The 20,774-nt window shown below is 39.5% G+C and overlaps 2 protein-coding genes across 3 annotated transcripts in view; one reads left to right on the top strand and one right to left on the bottom strand.

Annotated features, from left to right (window-relative positions):
• dph1 (diphthamide biosynthesis 1) overlaps nt 1–20,774 on the top strand; it is a 241,276-nt gene that overhangs the window by 85,430 nt on the left and 135,072 nt on the right. For both annotated transcript variants that reach the window (XM_077566298.1, XM_077566299.1), the window contains exons 3-4: nt 2,166–2,502; nt 3,007–3,194. The gene's annotated coding sequence lies outside the window, so the exon portion shown is untranslated. The remainder of the gene's footprint in view (nt 1–2,165; nt 2,503–3,006; nt 3,195–20,774) is intronic.
• Nucleotides 1–20,774, bottom strand: part of rtn4rl1b (reticulon 4 receptor-like 1b) — a 160,068-nt gene that overhangs the window by 79,792 nt on the left and 59,502 nt on the right. The window lies entirely within an intron of this gene.

Here is a 20,774-nt window from a genome sequence, read left to right as displayed (position 1 = left end):
AAGTGGATACGGAGGAGTGCAGGAAGGTGTGCCAGGGCACAGAAGGATAAAAAAAGAAAGAAAAAAAAAAGTGGTGAAAAATGACGAGAGGACGTTTAGAATTTTAAACTCCGCTTGAACCCAAAGGTGGGCTGTTTAAAGAAACATTATGCATTCATTTTTCCTCACTAGTGAAAACAGTTCCCGGGTGTCATCAAAAAGATGTGAATTCATGATTCATGAAACAATGATATGTAAACAAGTAAATAAAGAACGGTAGGGAGTTATAATGCAGCCCTTTGAACTCTACCTAGCAACAAGTGGCCGTGCAGGACAATTAGCTAGGCTAAAAAAAAACAAAAAACTAATCTAATTAATTAAGCAAAGAAAACTAATTTCCCTATTGTAGTGCTTCCTAAAGTTAAGGGCCCACAGCTACAGTTTGTGCGTGCGTGCCAGGTTTGATTCCCCTAATCTCTTTATCTCCTTTTGCAGTGTTAATGCGCAATGAGCTGCTGAATTAATTTTCACACCATCAGCGACAGAACTGGGCGGCGAGTGGCAGCAGACGGCCATCTTTAAAGAGGGTGGGTGAGGGGGCGACTGGTCCAGCTGCAGCTAAGTGCTGGGAAAAGTGAATGTGTGTGTGTGTGTGTGAATGTGTGTTAATGCAGTAGCCTGTCACATGGCTTGTATTATAAATGAGCGCGGCCCACAGAGGGCAGCTGGACCGAGCCAGGGGCAGCTGGATAATTTAGAGAGTTCTGCGGGCCGCTTTGTCGCTCCCGCTGTGTTAGCTGAGCTGGCAAAGTGACTCTGTGTCGCATGATAACGCGCGTGGGTGCAAACACGGGGCGTGTGCTCACATGTGTTTGCACACTCCCGCAAAAATAAATAATATAGCGTCCTGTCCTGCATGAGGGAACAGATCGTCGCGACGGAGACGACACGTGTCGATAAGACTTTATTTCTGATAGTTTGCCGAGTTGGAAAGTTTTGCATAATGCATCGTGACGGCCTCGGTGTTGACGCCTCATCTTATAGGATGCTATTATGTTGAATAAATAAAGAGAAACGTAGAGGGGGGATGTGGCAGCGGACCGCAAACAAATACATTATTCAACCTGCAATCAAACACATTATAGGTGGCCAGTTGAGTCCGGGATAAAATGGTAGCGATCGTTCTTCCTTCCTCTTTTCAAGAGTATACGTTACTTTAGGTAAACTTTTGGATGTTGTTCAATGCTGGTAATAGATAGATAGATAGAATTTTGTACAGTATTTACATCTATAATCGATCTACTTAGCTAGCTAGCTAACTAACTAGACAGATAGAGTAGTTAGCTAACTTGACAGAGTAGTTAGCTAGCTAGGTAACTGAATAAACAGAGATAGTAGATAGTAGCTAGCTAACTAGCTAAGTAGATAGACAGGCTCACTAGCTAGATAGTGTAGCTAGCTAGCTAACTAGACAGTAGCTAGTTAGCTAGCTAACTAGACAAAAAGTAGCTAGCTAGCTAACAAACTAGACAGATAGAGTGGTTAGCTAGCTAGGTAACTGAATAGATAGAGTAGTTAGCTAGCTAGGTAACTGAATAGATAGATAGAGTAGGTAGCTAACTGGCTAAGTAGATAGACTGGCTCACTAGCTAGATAGTGTAGCTAGCTAGCTAACTAGACAGACAGAGTAGCTAGTTAGCTAGCTAACTAAGTAGATAGATGTAATACTGTACAAAATTCTGAGACACCTATTGAAGCAAGTTACTTTTAGGAGACATTTTATCTCCTCATACATATACTGTATATATATATAAAAAAAGGCTTTCATAATAACTAGAACTACAGTATATCCATTTAATATACTGATGTAATGGCATAATTCATGTGGTTGTGCTTTTCTTATAGATCATCACATTTTAATGTGTACAACTGATTCACCATTTAATGATTTTTTTTCACAACTCTAGGTTAAGTTACCAATAATATTCCGCACCCAACAGCTACCACAATAAGTGTATAACCCATGATCCATCTGACTCTGAGGTTTTCTGTAGATGTCCCCCCTTTACAAGGAGTAAAATTTCATAGTACAGTCATATCATGTAGTCAGTTATGCTGAAATGCTTTATCACTGTGTCATTGTCAAAATCATTACACTGACTGTGTGCTTATTACTGTGTCTGCAGATGCTGATAGAAGACATCCCTATTGGCCACCTCCGCCGTTCTCCGGGGTGATCTCCATCTGTGGGCGTACCCGTGTGCCACTTTATACTGCAATTCGTGTCAAAATCTCTTATGTCCTCCAGAAATAAAAAAGTTTCCCTTCTGCCAGGGAATTAAGACCCTTGGAAAAGACAGAGGCATTCTTTAATATTTATTTTTAACTCTCTGCCTGTCACGACTCATGAGTCAAGACAATATGAGCGGAATGTTAATACCAGGCTGCGAGGAAGGAGCAGACGAGACGGGAGGGTGTCCCGCAATCTGAGCCCACACAGCGCCGCCACCGCCGCCAGTAAAGGTAAACGGGTCTTAATCTAGAAAGATGGGGGCGATGATAAGTGGGAATGTGTAAAAGTGACAGCTGGGCTGACATGCAGTTAATAAAAAGGTAATTTTAAAGTGATTCTGTGTGCAAAAAGCATCAACAAGCTCAATCAAAATGCAAATGTGGGAGCTAAGTGCAATGTAAGTAATGACTTTTGAACACACGTAATTACAATGGCTCTGCATACTTCTGATTTGATTGAACCTATCCTCTGTTATTTGCTTTAAAAAATAATTGGTGTTATTTTATTAAAGCCTTTCACAGTCTGAGGGGGATGCATTCATCCATCAGATGAAATTGGCTCCTGTTGAGGTATTGAAACACAATTCAAATAAAACTAAAACTCCACTGTATTGTGATGAGATACAATGAATCAGGGATCTTTTGCCTTTTTATTTTTTGATCGTTAGGAACAAAACAGCACAGTCCCATTCCTTAAAAAAAAATCCCATTTTCATTTTGTGGCTCTCACTGCAGAGCGAGAAGAAATGGCGCAACGATGATATGACGTGATTGATGATTTGGATGAAGCCCAGACGAGGAGAAGGCCAATCCTCTGCAGATTCATTTAAGCAGAGAATGTCAGTGGCGACGTGACGATCAACAGAGTTGAAAAGAGAGAAAATTATTCCTGAAAATTGGAAGACGGAGATCATGCGGAACTTGTGAGTGCTCAACTTTGACTGTCTTTTCGCCGATAACTTTGGAAAATTGGATATTGTTAATTCTGACTTTTAGAACTCAATTAGGATGGATTTACACTACAGGTCCAAGTGTTCCATTTTGGTATAATGCCTCTTTATGTATCTAATTAGCATAACCTTTAAGGAACTGAACACAAACCATGCAACAACACATACAAAAAGACAATATAACAGTACTCAGTCATATATCCTTTATCCTCTGCGAAGAATAACTAATATTAGTGCTGTGCTGATGGACTAGAGGAGTAGAGACATCACAAACAACAGTATATCTGGTGCCCGAGATGCACTTTTTTTTTTAAAAGTGAAGGCTGGAACCGATTAATAGCATTTCCATTTATTTCAATGGGAAAACGTGATTTGAGATGTGCATGTTCACAGAACAAATGTAGTTCTTATCTCAAAGTACCGCTGTAGCTGAATTTGTGATTAGTGAACGGCAAGCGCATTCAATCTGTTTGTTTATTCTTACGTGTATGTTGTTTATCGGGTATTTATCCTCATTTGTGAAAAAGGTCTGATTCCCATCTGGAGAAATCCGATTCCATGTGTTATTTTCTGCCAACACTGGCGTTACGCATATTCCAATTGAGAGCAAAAACATTGCAATTGTATTATTTCAGGCATGCAGTGTAATTCCAGCCTGCGTGAAGCCTCACCGTTTAACTTTCATCAGTGCCTCTTTGCTCTTTAGGTTAAACATGACCAAGATCCTATTTAAATTAATGAGCAGATTGTTAACTTATCTTAAGTACAGTAGTCCGGCCGCATCTCCTCTGTGTTTAACAGCACAATTAGCTTAATGCAATACGAGGTTGCAAGAGAATAGACAGGATTGTTTGGAGGATTATCCGCCTGCGGTAAAAAAGAACATGATGATTTTTCAGTTGGGTGTCATTTTGAGCCGCTGTTGGGTTGAATTGGAATGTAATATAGGCCACACAGAGTGACAACTCAAGTGTCAAGTGTGCCCCTTTCAAAACCATGAAGGAGAATATTACAGCGCTCCCGTTTGAAGCCTTTCAAAAAATGTTGAGACTTACTAAAAAGTGGGGCTACTAAATCAAATAACTCGGGATTGTAACTTTGCTACTATGTGACAGCTCGTCAAATGATGGGTGATGTTGTTCCACTCCGAGCCTCTAGGTAGCCATACTAGCGCCTCAACGATCGGTTGGTTGATTTAATCGGACGATATTCACTCTTTTAAAAAAAAGTACGTGTACCGATGCCTTACAGTAAAGAAATCCTGTTGTTTTTCATACAAACACATTTAACTTATCATCTCACAATATACAGTACATTTACTCATTTGCTCCCAAAAACATATTAAAATGTTCTATTTTAAATATTGCCATAGTCCCAAAAACAAATGTATGCGTTTTAAATTTTTTAATTTTATACTAGAGCATACAGAAGGCTTTGATGCAGCCTCTGACCTGAAGAGGTCGCTTAAAGCAATGGCAGTTATTACAAAAAACGACCAGCAGGTGGCAGCAGAGTATAAGAGATCAACCAGGGCTATGTTGCAAAGAAAGCTCCCCCCCCCCATTGTTTTAACAGATTTCATTCATTGTTCATTTATTTCAGGCAGCAATCAAAATCAACAATTTATCAGTTTCTCCAGACAATACTCAACTAAACCTAGTCTGAAAAGGAGTAGGAGGAAGAAAAACTTCAAAAACAACAACTTACATTTGTGAATAATGGATGAATAATGAAATGATAAAACTTAGCTATATTCTAATGCTAATTGATGCAAAACGGAAACAGGTAGAAAAATACTTTTTTTTTTCCTGATGAAAGAAGAGGCTCTAATCTTTCTTTTGCTAGGTTCCATGTTTCTATAGCAATAGAACACAATATTCTGTGGCCTTGAAAAATCTGTCAAAATCCAGTAAAACACCTGTGAGCGAAGGGGGTTGCTTCAGTGAAAATGGCTAGGAGTGAATGAGTTAATAATCTTGCCCCAACATGAACATTACAAAATAAATCCACTTTCTGTAGGCGGTAAAAGCAGGATGACAGCACATGACATTCAATAATTCCTGTCCGTTCTAATGTTCTTGTCATCTTGTGAAATGTCATCCATTGCGGACCAAGTACTGTAACAAAAACAAAACCGCAAAAAAAACAACTAGACTGTGCTGAAATACTTCCTGTTTTGTTCTTCTTCTTTCAAATGTACACCATCTCAAACTAAATAACCGTGCTGCCATCTAGTGGTACACAGTGGAATTACGCCAAATATAAACGAGTTATTAATTTGAAACCCCAAAAAATCTGCGAATTAGCAGGATCAGTTTAGTGTGTAGTCTTAGTTTTGAAAGGTCATATAGTATCACATTACATGGGTGTGATTTAAATGGTCCTCCAATTCACTTTTGAGCAAAATTAAATATATTGCACCACTGTTTAAAAAGCAGAACGAGAGTGTGACTCTCAACAATGCTCTTTTTCAAAAGGCTCGTGAACTCCTCAACTTCGCTCACGTGCCGTTGACAGAAATCCATTTGAAATCCCAAAACAAGAAGGTATTAAGTATGAAATCAGAGCAGTTCAGCTGTTGGTTAATTACTCCTCTCGTGTTTCTATGACGTTAAGAGCGCGGGGAGGGGGGGTGGGGGGGCATCAAATATTCAGAGCTTTTTCAAACCGTCTCGCCGCGATCTGCAGGGACAGGCCCTCCTTAAAAAGTGAGGTCATCCATCAGCGATCCGCCTGACACCTGTCCCAACAATTTTGATTCATTAATACACAACTTTGAACTTCCTGTCTGGCCATGCGCTATACATGATAAAAACGACAACGCTGTAAGAATTATGTAACCGATTTTTTAATGTCAGAGTATCCATTATAGGTTGCCGACCGTGCATGCATTTTAATTCCACAAGGCGATATGTAATGTTAGGCTGGTAAAATGGAACGCGGTCACATTTTCGTCAGCATCCTGTCTGTAAAAAAAATTGTCATAAAGATTCATTGTGAATAATCCATCCGATTCAATAACAGTTATTAAATTCCATAACAATCGAGACATAATAACAAGAAGGTTGGTGGTGATTGGACTCCCAAATGAAAGATTTGAAGATCAAGACCCCTATAATGAGACTTAGTCAGAAATGGAGGAATAAATTTCTTAAGGAAAATAAGTTTTCTTTTGTTGCCTTTATACGAAGAAAAAGATAGAAGTGGAACCCTGTTTGAGTTCAAGCAGGAGAATTTATACAACATATTGTTTATGTGAAGGCTTTGTGTGATGTGTCATGTGTACTTTGTCAAGGAGTCAGAAGTTAATGTGTTGTCATAACAACAAGACACCTGAGTACACGGCCTTGTGGATTTTAGCAATGGAACCTTTATCTTAAAACGTGAAATGAATACAGTGTATAGTAAATAATATAACAAATACAATCATCTCTGTAGCCACTAAATAACCTGACAATAATGATTTCGATAAATAAATAAACACGGGTGCGATTAAGTGCATGTGTGGTGACGGCAGTAATCCAGTTTGATGGGGCGCACGTCACAAAGACACAAGGCATGTTTTTTAATAAGGCAAGCAATTAAGGATGTGATTTCGGGGGTCCGTGAGTAAGAGATGGTTCATTTTAATTACACCAACAGCAGACACCTCGCTGTCATCTGAGAGGGAAGTCAAAATTGTTCCAGCGGAAAAATTGTTTCCTGGATGGTAGGTCCATGCACGAGTGTACTTTTCATGCTCACTAGTAATCCAATTCAATGTACTAATTGTGGAAAAAAAAGGGAAATGTAATTATAAAAAAAAAGAGAATGGATTAAATAGATTGTATACTAATAGACAAATTATATTTTAATAAGACCATATGAGTTTTTAAGGTATGTGTGAGTTTTGTGAAATTACATATCGTACCGCCAAAACTTTTCAGGAGACCCCAAAACGACATATTTTGTTATTGTTTAATGTTAGGACATTAACATTGCATCATCAAAGAGAGAGCAAGCCATTTTTAATATTTTTTTGATTAGTCAATAAATTGTAAAAATAACACGGTGGACTGACCAACAATATAGATTTTTTTATTTTATTTTAAATTTACCAAATTGTGACTTATGAGGTTCAGTCCCGACGTCAGTGATATATTTTTTTAATGCTGATTTTTCCTTTTTTTTGTCCCAACATTAAATTTTTGAACATATGGAAATAGCTTGAAGTGAATTTGGATATAGTCGCTGTGAATGAATGAATAAATCACATTTGGTCTTTCTCCTGCCCCCTTAAATAAATAAACAAACAAATAAATAAATAACAAGAATACTTACATAATTGCATCATTTGATGCTGTTAGATTACTTTGTCTTCAGTAGTTGTGACAGGAAATTATTTTTTCAGACTTATGGGCTCGACACACGGCAGGTGACAAACGACAGCGAAATACGTCCCTCGTCGCCTCCCAGTAAACACACGCCACAGCGACAAAAGTTGACCATTTTTCAACTTTCTAGTATCGCGTCACGGGCCTACGCGCGCACGTCTACTTGTACGAGCGTGAATTTTCACACGCACGAGTGTCGCGAGGGGGAGGGCGAGAAGGCGTTTTTCGTCTTGTCGCCCTGCTTCCATAGGAAATGAATTGAGAGCGAGCGGCATCGCCTCCTGTGTGCACAGCCCTTTATGCTGCATTCGAGGATGGTCGGAAGACTTTTCTCAGTTCAAACCAGGAAGTGTGTACGGGAACTCGGAAATTCCACTTGCGAAGTCGGAATAAAAAAAAAAAAAGGACCCCGACTTCAGGAAGTGACATGTGACGTCACTCTACAATGGCGACCCCTTTGGGGAAACAGACCGTGATTTACAATTTACTTCATTCTTAAATATTTGACATAACTCCACGCAACACAACGTATGTGACAGTATGCATGCATGAAATTATACGGTGAAATACCGAACTGTATGGAATGCTTATGAAATCAAATAAAAACAATAAATGAAGCAAAATTGCGAGAAGGTAGGTTCGCTGGAGGTCAACATGAGTTTTGAGGACCAAAATAAAAAACAATTGATCATTATGTGCCATTTTAGTTGTTTACTTTCGCCTCGAACGCTTTCAGGTCGAAACTGGGGAAAAAACAAGTTGGATATATCCGATTTCCGACCATCCTCGAATGCAGCATTAGTCTTTTTCAACATCCCTTGTGAAGGTGAAGGCAACTGTGTCTCAAATCAACTGTAATTTGGAATTGAAACTGTAATTTGAAAACTGTAATTTGTAATTTCTTTTTCAACATCCCTTGTAAAGGTGAAGGCAAGTGTGTCTCAAATCAAGTGTAATTTGGAATTGAAACTGTAATTTGAAAACTGTAATTTGTAATTTCTTTTTCAACATCCCTTGTAAAGGTGAAGGCAAGTGTGTCTCAAATCAAGTGTAATTTGCTGGGCTGGCCAATAACAAACATTAAGTAGACATTACATGTAAGTAGTAAAAACATTTTATTTCCGCCTCTATAAGTTTGTTTTGTCTATTCATGTTGGCAGCCATTTTGTGAAGCTGTTAGCATTTTAGCATAGCCTTGTATTGAAGAATTTTCTTAGAATCTTTATTGTCATAATCGCTGCACAGTGTGATTTAGTGTTTCGATCACAATTTTTCTTCCACACTTGTGGTGTTACGTACGTCATTATATGCACTTTCTTGTGCTAGCCTGTGTGCTTTTACTATCCTTGAACTGGATGCAGTTAGTGTTAAGTGCCGTGTTGACTTCATGGCTCATCATCGCTTATGTCCACTGGGCTCCATTACAAGCATCGACGGTGAGTTTCTAAGCGGCGACATCATGAAAATGTGCACTTTTCTGCTCCCTCCATGCGTTTCCAAAGCGATAAGAAGAAGGATCACGTGGTCAACGCTACACTTATTGCAGCTTTTGATACCGTAGTTGGAGAGATATTGTTTGGCTTTATGTACGTTGTCAGATTTTGTTTTGGAGCGAAAAATTGAAATGGTAGTAACAGTGTGAGGTCAGTGCGAATGAAAAGATAAGCAAATCAGCGGGAAGGACTCCAGCAGAGTTCTCGAAGGGAAGTACACACGCCGCACTGCCGCACAACAATTCTGAACCAGATAAGTGGATACAAGGATGTAAATAGCTGATGCTGCCTGTAAAGACACATCCACAGGAAGACACAGTACAAAGAAATGCACTTAAAAGCCCCATGGCGCTAATGCCTTAAAAAAAGAGGTAAGAAATAACTTTTCCCCCCCACCCTCGTCAGAGAATTTTGGTTGGTGGTATATTTTATACTATAGAAAAACTGCACAGAGCTTTGAACAGTAAAATGAGTGCCAATGCCAAAACTGGTGTCCTGGCTGGTCCACCATCATAATTAGGGTTAGGCTAAGTATGGCCTAGGGTTCACATATGGCCCGGTTTTAAATCCGGCCCACTGAGCATTTATATGATCTAAAGTAGGGGTGGGAATCTTTGTCTCATGATTCGATTCAATTTCGATTTTAGGGTCTGCGATACGATTCAGAATCGATTTTTGATTCAGAACGAGTTTTGATTCAAAATGATTTGATTGACAATGATTTCTGCTTCAATTTATAAATGTGCAAAGTATTGTCATGATCCAGTCCAGTCTGACTCGCTAATGCTAATAAGCATGCTACTCGTGGAACTTTTATCACTCAAAATGACGGCTATCCATACAAAACGCTTTCAAGAATGTACACAGAGAAGGCATTTGCTCTTCTTACGCAGCAAACAAAACAACTTTTATTGGCATAACTTGATCGTGACTTTTTCCTTCTACTCTCTAATATGGCTACAACTTAACTGTGTATCAGAACACGCGGAACCACACTGCCCCTAAGTGGCCAAATCGTGTACAACATGAACGACAAAGGCACACACAAACAAGGGCAAGACAGTATAAAATAATTTTAATAATATAAATTCAGAATTGTACTAAATGAGAATGGTGATTCTTATGAGAATCAATTTTTTTTTTGTACACTTAAGTCCTTTGATATTTGTGGCATTTTACTCCTTTTCTCTGAAGTTGGTCAGTTAAAATTTGTTTATATATATAAATATATATATATATATATAGTCTGATTTAATAATTGGTTAATTCATTGATTTATTGTAAAGAAGAATAAAACAACAGTAAAAATAGAGTTGTGCAATTATAATAATTTTGTATATAGTATATAGTATTAAAATAAAGTTGACAGATCAAAATATTAATTCTGAAAATATTCACATTTATTTATTTGTTTGTAATCTTAACAGAAATGAATGCACATTTTTTACATGAAATTAATTGCAGCCAAATTTAAAAAAATGCAGTTTATGTTCTATCCTCACGGACCAAATTGGACCCCTGGTGGCCCATTTCTGGCCCACGGGTTGTATGTTTGGGACCCTTGGTATAAAGAACTTAAAATAATCAAGAAATCACACTACGTACCATCACACCAGCCCAGCAGACCATGAATGGTGTTATTTTGATGTTTTCTCAGTCGTGCCAATGCTGGTGTGTCTTGGCCGGTCTACCAATGTCGTAAACCGCTGAAACAGGTGACCTGCAGGCGTCACACTAACAACGTTTGTAATACTGTTATTATTGCCGGCACGGTGTCAGCTCCAAAGCCACGATACGGCACATCAGTGTGTTTACATTCAGACGGGGCACGAGCGAGAGGGAAACAGAAATTAATCTAACGAGCTTTGGCTTGTTAAGTACGCCGTCTGTCTCCGGCTGAATGACAATGACGAGCATCCGCTTACCGCACAACGTATTCCATTGTGACTTCATGACGAGGCGAGCGGCGGGCAAAACAAAAGGATGGGGGAATTAATTCAATGACATGAAAAGCCTGCTTTGTCGGATAAGCCAAGGATGCGTCACAGACGAGGTATGAAATATGATGTGGATTGGTCGAGGTCCACTGTTGCGGCTTTGTTGCTTCCCGCATCAATAATTCAGCATCTCCCCAGCGTTGTGTTTTTGGATAAGCGCAATGTAAATGCCAGGACTTTTGAAAGGTCAGAGAGCAGCCTGAACAGGAGACAAATTAAAAAATTGATCTCCGTCTTGCAGCGTCTAGTGCGGATGATACAGCAGTGATTCATTAAGACTAGTGGTAATCAAGCTCCCACTAGTGGTGTGTGAGAGAATCACTGAATTGACCGAAACGTTTTTTTCAAAATGTCTTAAAAGATTTTTCATCGACAACAAGCACGAACGAGAAGCATGCTGGTCTAAATAAAGATTATACAATTTATCTGCATGTCCTACAAAATAATTGAGTTGCAGTTTTCCCAGTTAATCTTTCATTACACTATTTTGTAAAGTAAATTTTACTCTGAAAAAGATTTTGATTTGATTGAAATCTTTTGAAAGATTTTGTCCCAGTCTACACAGAGTAAACTGTATATTTGCAGGGAGTAATATATATATATATATATATATATATATATATAGCAAGTGGCAGCATAGAGTATAAGAGATCAGCCAGGGCTATGTTGCAAAACGCACTTTTTGCCAGTGTTTTCAACAGTATCTGCAAAATGGAAAACAGTTAGAAATATACTTTTTTTCCTGATGAAAGAAGAGACTCAAATTTTTCTTTTGGTAGGTTTCATGTTTTTATAGCAATAGAACATAATACTCTGTGGGCCTTGCAAAATCAGTCCAAATCCAGTAAAACAGCTGGGAGCGAAGGGGGTTACTTCAGTGAAAATGGCTGAGAGTGAATGAGTTAAAAAAAAAAAAAAGGGGTGGGGATTGATGTTGTACTATGTTACTAGTTCGGTCATTGTTTTCCAAAGTAAAAAGTGATGTTTGCATTGTCCTATTTTCATAAACACATAGCATAATGAGTCTTCTTTAATGAAGGACTAGAGAAATATGTGAACAATTAGAAGATTTAGACAATTTTAAATAAAAAAAAAAGAGTCCAAAACGATTACTTGATCATTACAGTAGTGGTAGATTAATTTGATCATCGATTGATTTAAACAGTCTCTAAAATTTACTGTGTAACGTCCTATCTTCCCTCTAAAATGTCCGAGGCCACCCTCGAAGCCCGGATTATAGCTCTGGGGTTTGGTGTTTGGGGGGGGGGGGGGGGGTAAGAGTTTGTGGCTGCATGTCCAGCTCCAATGAGGCCACCGGGCTATCAGGGCAGCTAAAACAGGCTTCTTTGGCAGCCGGCCCGCCTGAGCCGGCAGGCGCGCTTGTATTTGATGAGGATGTGATAAAGACGGAGCTCCGCGTTGCCAACTTCCTCTGAGTCATGAGGCGTGGACCTAGGCTAGCGCTCGCTATGTGGCCTCAAGGAAAGAAAAAAAAAACAAACAAGAAACAAATAAAATGGCAGCAAAACAGGAGATATGTGATGCTTTGAGCTGCGATCGCTGGCTGGGATGAATGAGAGGAGAGCTTTTAATGAGCGTGAGGCTATTCTGGTCACAGCTGGGGGAAAATATCATACAGCGCCGCACTCAAGTCGTTTCCCACTCCAACTATATTCCGCTGCGGATGATGAGCAGGGCAGTAGGGCGGCATCTCTGCCGTATTTTCATATTGTAACTTCCAGGGGGGGATGCGTTATGCTTTCGCGTGGGGTCCGCTGCGTGACCTTGACACTTCGGAGGCACGAAAATAGATGCACTCAGCTGACAGGAAGTGAAGAGAGAGATGAGTAATGACTGTAAAAGGTATTTGTTGTAAGGACACTTGCTGGCCTCCATAACTATGCGTACTCCTGCACAATCAAATGGTTCAAAGAGTTACGGCACATCCGCTACTCTGCTTTTATGACATAATGTCAACAAGAGACGCCTTCATCTACAGTTTTATAGCGCGTGGCTAAAAATAGGACGCTGTACGTTAGGAAAAAAAAAATGTCAGTAGGCTGCAGTGTAGTAAAACCACAATTCACCAATACACAAAAAGGACAGTCATGTTTATGGGTGCACGTGAATAATTAATAGGATAATGGAGAAACTGGAATTTACATTCCTTGTACATGAAATGTGCATGCTAAGTAACAATATGCGAATTCAAATTGACATCTCAGTGTGTCTCTGCTTTCATTTTGATCAGTCGGTAGGCTTTATTTATATATATATATATATATATATATATATATATATATATATATATATATATATATATACCGTATTTTTGGGGTTATAAGTCGCTAACCACTAAAAGAAAATGGAACAAGAAACTAAAGAGATAGAAGTAGTAGTAGTAGTTGTCATGGCAACTAATGTTTTGCTAGTTTAGCATGCAGCTTTCGCCACAACAAAGAATTACTATTACAGCACAAAAAGGCCCAATAACCAACCAGGATTCTACCTTTAGTCCAAATACGACACAGGATTCTAGTTAAGATAAGCCATTTTAAACTAAAAACAAAAACTTTACTGCAGTTATAAACGCAAGGTTCGAATCCAACCCGGAACTCGTTCACTAAGGAACAGGAATTGTAGGTGCTCGTCCGATCGATAATTTGTCATTTTTTTTAAACATTTTTATGTTATTGGGATATAACGGAATGCTGACACGCCAAAAACGTAACAATGTTAAAAATGGGGGGGATTTATGGAAAAAACTTACCCTATAGTCAGGTGTGACTTGCATATCGTCGGTGCTATGTGAAAAAACACTTATGGTATGTCTATTTATTTTTATTTATTTATTTATTTCCATTTTTATGGTTTTGGGATGAAACTGAATGTTGACACCCCAAAAACTTAAAAATGTAACAAATGAGAAAAAAAAAGAAAAGGAAAATGTTTTACCCTTTAGTCAGGTGCTATTTGAAAAACACTTATGTCCAATTTTGTCTTTTTTTTGTCAAACTGAATGCAGACATCCCAAAAACATATAATATAAAATGTAAAAAATGGACACATAAGCATCACATAGCAGTGATGATATGCAACTCACACCTGACTATAGGGTCATTTTTTTTTTAAATTTTGTTTTTACATATTAAGTTTTTGCGATGTCTGCATTAAATGTTTACATTTTCTAATAAATGTGTATGTTTTTGTGATGAAACTGAATGCAGACATCCCCAAAACGTTAAAAAAAAAAAAAGGACATAAGTATTTTTCACATAGCTGTGTCGATATGCAAGTTGCACCTGACTGTAGGGTAAGTTGCAGGACCAACCAAACTATTGGGGAAGGAAGGGGGGGTGTGTGTGACTTAGTTTTAAAATACAGTACAGACCAAAAAATATTTTGGGTCAAAACATGACTTCAGACATGATTTTAAGAGGGTGACAAAATGACTTCAAGCCTTGTGTGGCTAATACTTGAAGTCAACTGCAATATGGAGCGGCTGCCCCGTGCCCTCTTCGAGTGCCTGCCTAATAAAGGCGACTTGTGTAGGCAAGTTATTTCAGCACGTCGGTGGAGACGGAATTAGTAAAAGCCCAAGAATACGGCTGTCAAAAATCCCTTCTGCCCGCGGGCCACCTTGAATGCTGTAAATAAATGGATGAACACGTGCTGCGGGCGATAGAAATATTTACATTCAGATGCACACAAAAGCGTCTCGAGTGTTTCACAATCTCGTGTGATGAACAAAATCTTTTCAAGGGATGTTTCCGTCTAGCAAAGGTTTCAGAAATAATTCAGCGAGACGTTTTTCAATGATTAATTCACAAAGGAGATTTTTTTTATTTTTTTTTGGGCTAGGTATTCTGACACCTCTTGATTCTGAAACCACCCACTTAAAGTGGGGAGATGTCTAGACTTGGTTGCCGTGGTGACAACATAAAAAAAAAAGACATTCTTTTCTCCTTCCCTGTTACATGGTATTAAAAAAACACTCAAGTTGCAGTCGTGTCAAACAAAGACGCAATGAGTCATAAAGTTCCCGCGATTATTGATGCGCTTCCATGTGGGGACGTCCCCAAAAATAGCTTTTCGTTTGTTGTTGTTTTAATAAAGTTACGTGTTTTTGTGTTGAACACAAAAGACACTGATGCTTTATTATTTATTATGTTCTATTGCTATAAAAATATGTAACCTAGCAAAAGAAAGGTTAGAGTTTCTTCTTTCATCAGGAAAAAAGTACATTTATATCTGTTGCCGATTTGCAGCAATTAGCATCAATATTCACAAACCTGTTGAAAACACTGCGGAAAAAATGATAGTTTTATCCTGTCCATACGGAGCCGGTAAAGTGACATGGGGGAGGGAAAAAAAAGTGACATGTCTCTCATCCTAATGAGAAATGAGAAAATTCTCTCATTTGATTGAGAAATGTTCTCGTTAGTATGATAAACATCTTGACCTGCGTGCGCTAGCTTATTTAGCAGGCTACTTTTAACTCATTCACTGTAAAAAATAATCTTTGACGTCTAAAGCCGTCTATGGCAGTGAATGTGTGAAAGGGGACATTCAGTGATACCTAGCACCATCTAGTGGTCAAAGAATAGCATTAGAAGCACGCAGAAGCATGCAAACGAGCATCTCGGCGAGCGATGGCGACTTGGCAGCCGTCGTGAAGCCCGGCGAGCGAGCCGGAATTAGCCGGAGCAGCTAACAAGGGCGGCTAGCGGGAGTTTAATCAGAGCCATAAGCTGGAGCGGCTAACGAGAGCGGCTAGTGGGAGGAGCTAGTAATTATTTTTATTTTTTTAAAAAAAGCTTGCAAGAGCAAAGCAGGAAGTGACAAGCGACCGGCACGAATCACTGGAGTTAGTGACGACCACCTGCAGGCCCCAGCTGCGGAAGATTAGCGGCGGTCGACCCATTGGGTCCCACACGCGATGCAATACCACCCGGGCCAACTACATTCGCGAAGTTGTCCTTTGGACTACCGTAGCAGGAAGATGGCGGCTCTAGTAAGGTAAGACTACGGCCATGTAAAATAATTCATCATTGCTAGACCTACGATTCTATTTTAGAAAAATACCTTAATGCGGCACAAAATATATTTTTTTGGACACTTATTAACGTCTGTTTTTAAAAATGACTAAATTATTAGCTGACCACTAGATGGCGGTAGGGATCACTTTAAATGTCTCTCAGACAACATAATGGCGCCGACTTGAAAGTCAACTCCGCAGCCCGAGTCAAAGCTGCACTAGATCACATTCTTGTCACTATTTCACTTTGAGTGCAGCAGTCGCCCGAGTCGTCTTTGTCCACAGGCCGGAACATCATGTCTCCATTATGGATGTCTTGAATTTACCCCGACGCCGCCTCGCATCGGGGCGAGCCAGAGTGGAAGGACATGGAGGGAGGGGGAGCGGGTACGATATATATAAGCTGTGTGACTTGGATCCAGTGTGAAGCCGCAGATCACAAGTGATGTCGACTGGCCTACTTCTTTTTCTGGCCATCCATCACTGATGTGTGGCCACGCTGCATGATTTATGTTGTCTGCACAACACTGCAGAGAGGAGCATGGCAGGCCACACCCCCCCACACCCCCCCCCTGTTCCACCCTGCTCTAATGCAACGTATCCGTTTTCATTTAGAGAACAAAGAAGGGAGATTGGATGCCTTGCATTTTGTTTCTTTTGTTTTGTTTCCCATCCATTTAATGAGGTTAAATATGATCACGACGCCCAGAAAATCTGACAAAGCAACGCCTTCTTTGTATGGAAATAACAAAAATGCTTTCCAATATTAGGCTCATCTACAAAAGCTGGGCTGTTAGGCAAAATAATTGGTGCTGAAATGGGAGTTGAGCAAAGTAAGGCCTGGGGGGCTACAGATGGCCCACTCTGTTCTTTAATCTGGCCCACATTTATTTACTTATCAAGAGTCCCGTAATGTTTAAATTAATTTAGCTATTTTACCCCTCAAGTGTTAAAATAAAATTTTGGTTTTATTTATTTTTTTAAAAATCACATTTTTTAAATTTTAATTCATGACTGATACAATTAAAACTATTAGACTAAACAATATACATCAATGTAAATAAACATGTTTTTTTAGAGGTGCAACAATTAACTAATTGAGTACCAAATTAATTCATAATTATTTTTGCTAAGCGATGAATGGTTTAGACATCTTTGAAATCATACTGTTTTAGCAGGTGGTTCTATCTTGTGCAAATGTCAAATATGACTTTCATGACCAAACAAGCTCAGTGTTGACAACCCCCCCCCCCCCAAAAAAAAATAAATAAATAAAAAATAAATAAAATAAAAACAAAACAAAAAAAACATCGAGCATCAAATCTAGTGACATTTTTTGAGCTATTGAATCCTTCTTGGGACTCTGAACAGTTGATGCTCACCTCTCCATGTCCAAACTGCAAACGAATGGCGCTTGCTCAAAAAGATTAACTTGCTCATTTAACTCGTTCACTACCAGCCATTTTCTCTGAAGCAACCTCCTTCGCTCCCGGCTGTTTGACTGATTTTGCAAGGGCCAGAATATTGTGTTTTATTGCTATAAAAACATGGAACATACCAAAAGAAAGATGACAGTCTCTTCTTTCATCAGGAAAAAAACGACTACCTGTGTTTGTTTTTGCAGCAATTAGCATTAGAATATAGCTACGTTTCATCATTATTCACAACCTGCTGAAAACACTGGGGAAAATAAGTTGTTGCAACATGGCCCTTCCTGATCTCTTATACTCTGTGGCCACCTGTTGGCCATTTTTGTAATCCCTACCATTGCTTTAAGCCACCTCTTCGGGTCAGAAGCTGCATCTAAGCCTTCTGTATGCTCTAGCACACCCCCCCCCCCCCCATAAAAAACATATAAAAACATTTTGGGAGTGAAGAACAAAATATATAAAAAAAACCTTATTTATACAATTTGGGGTTTGAATTTGTTAATTTTGTTGGATTATGGCTCTTAATAATTCAATAGCTGACTTGAGCTAGGCCGTTGTGTCACTATGATCTGACCTGGCTTGGCGCCTTTCTATCTATCTGCATGCACTCTGGCACACTTATCCAGTTGAAACCAGTTAAGACCATCAGGTCACACATTTTCACATGGGCTAGGCTGAGCCGTCCTCTGTGTGGGTGGGCGGCCAAGACAGTATACGAGTAGGGACTATTTTGAATAGATTAGACCTTCTTCCATATTCAGTAGATAAGGCTCCACAGCTGTGTACTCGATATTTCTGTCATCCAGTAAATAGTTCAACTGAGAATATGCAGTCTTCTGGTTGTTGTTATTAGTTTAGCGAGCATTTTAGATAAAAGAACCGATATTTCATATGTGATAGTTGGAAGGCACTCTAGAGACTCAGCTGTTTGTGTATAAGCAATTGAAAAGTCAATTTTCATTATGTCCCCTTTTCTGGCCTTGTCCAAACAGTTTGAATGGGCTCTGTTGCTAAATGTGGAGCATTAAGGTTAACGTCCCAAAACTCCCGCGTTCAAATATAAATTTAAACAATTTTTGCTCGTCAACACCTCGGTGTGAAATTACAGATCCCAACTGCATTTGCAATGTGTTCATCTAATCAGAGTTGTGTATTTTGTATACTCCAAACACAATCAAAGTTCAGTTACCAACATTTACTTTGTGTCACGTATACAATTAACAAGACGACAGAACACGAGTTTGATATCAATGAGATTGCAGTGAAGACGTGTTACAATCTTTCTTTTCTTTTAGTCTTATACTGCACACAGTCAAAGACTTTTATCATTAGCGGAACAATCTGTGTGTGCGTTCCAAGATGGAGGCGAGCTGTTGATGACAGAGAGCGGGCGAAAGGGAGAAAAAACAAAACCCCGACAGAGGTGCATGTCTCCATGACCTCTTCACACAATCCTGTGCATTGATTGATTCCCAAGACCTCAACCCACAGCCAAGGACACGCACACACACACGCACACGCACACATAGATATGCTTTCTCCCCACAAAATGTCTCTGAAGTCAACTTAAATAAGAAAAGGAATGTGCCATTCATTTGGATGTTTCGTGGTTCTTTTCTCCGTTGTTATTATTTGCACAAGTGATACAAATCAAACATAATCGGAGTGAGGAGCTGCTGCCGTGTTTGTATACTCACTCGCTTAGATGCAAACACAAGTCAAACGGAAATCATGTCACAGTCTCATTTTGACCTATTTTATACATAAAAAAAACATTGGGGGAAAATGGATTTTGGATGGCATGGGAGCCTTCAGAGAACAATGGAAATTCCATGCAGTCCCCATTTTGTTCCTCCTGTACAGTGCACCTTTGTACTCCCCTTAACTCTTTTACTGCCACACGCTATCCAAAGAACAACCCCAACAGTGCCTGCAGAATTCGAGCATTTTAACACATCTTTCAAGGCAAAACAGACTTTTGTGTGCTATGACTACATAAACATGGCAGGTACCACATGAAAGATCGCGTTCCATTCTTTCATTAGAAAAAAAAAAGTATGTTTCTACCTTATTCCGTTCTTTAGTAATGAACATTAGAAAATAGGTAATTTTGAGTGACATTGAGCGAAAATTGAAAAAATAAGGAGAAAACAAGCTTTTTGTGACATTGACTTTGACTTTGGCACTAATATTTTGGTTTAGTGACGCTCTGTGAATTAGATTTAATGTGACAAAGGCTTTAATCATTCACGTCATCTTTGAAAACGTTCTATTTCATCAGATTTGTCATGTTTCATTGTAATTTCATACTACCGGGAGCCCATTGAAAAGAGATGCAATGCTGCCATCTGCTGGCCATAGTTAGTGGGTGTTTTTGATTTCACAAGCCTATTGACTAGGCAGCGCTGCGCAACAAGTTGCAATAACCACTGAGAACCCCCCCCCCTAGTAAACGTCAATTAACGTTTTTGGCAGCATTCATTTGGATTTTAGTACAGTATGTCATAAAACGTTTTCGGCGGTAAAAGTAAAAGGCAGTGGTTCTTAACCTGGGTTCGATTGAACCTCAAGTCAATCACAACCGAGCCGCACTGCTTGCAAGTGGCGCACATGCAGTCATCGGGGTTGGAATAACAGGGCAAACGGCATCAGGGGACGAGCGAAGGGTGATGCTGGCGGTGAGTCAGGATGCCACCGAGCAGCTGTGCTCTGAACATGATGTGAAGTAGGTCAGCATTTCTCTGACTGTCACCTCAATGTGTAGGCAGGTAACGGTTTCCAGTAGTAGTGTGTCACACTCGTTATCATTTTTTCGTTCCAGAGCAAGCCTAGTTACTAATGATACTGAAGATGTGAGTATCGGTATCGGTGTCAAAAAAAAGTCTCATCGAACATCACTATCGAAAATACTTTAATAGCAACCCGTTGACCGCGCATCACAACTAAGGGTGCAGACAGAGGGGACATAAAGATCCACAATTAGGGTGCAAGGCGGTCTGCAACTACCCACTTAACGTGCATGTGTGCGATTCCACCACCCTGATTTTTGGGAATGAAAGGAGCTGCTTCAATTGGCCGGGAGTCGGCTGCATTCCATCCCAAAACTGCGCATTCACCCCTCGCGCACAATTCTACTTGTGCAAAGTCGAGGAAAATACCAAAAGAAAGAAAACTCCACCCATGTGCACAGTTTATAAGATGCAAAAAAGCACCAGTACAGAC

The sequence above is a fragment of the Vanacampus margaritifer genome, chromosome 5 (genome assembly GCF_051991255.1).
Source record: "Vanacampus margaritifer isolate UIUO_Vmar chromosome 5, RoL_Vmar_1.0, whole genome shotgun sequence".
NCBI classification, from domain to species: Eukaryota; Metazoa; Chordata; class Actinopteri; order Syngnathiformes; family Syngnathidae; genus Vanacampus; species Vanacampus margaritifer.
This window is presented reverse-complemented; position numbering and strand designations above follow the sequence as displayed.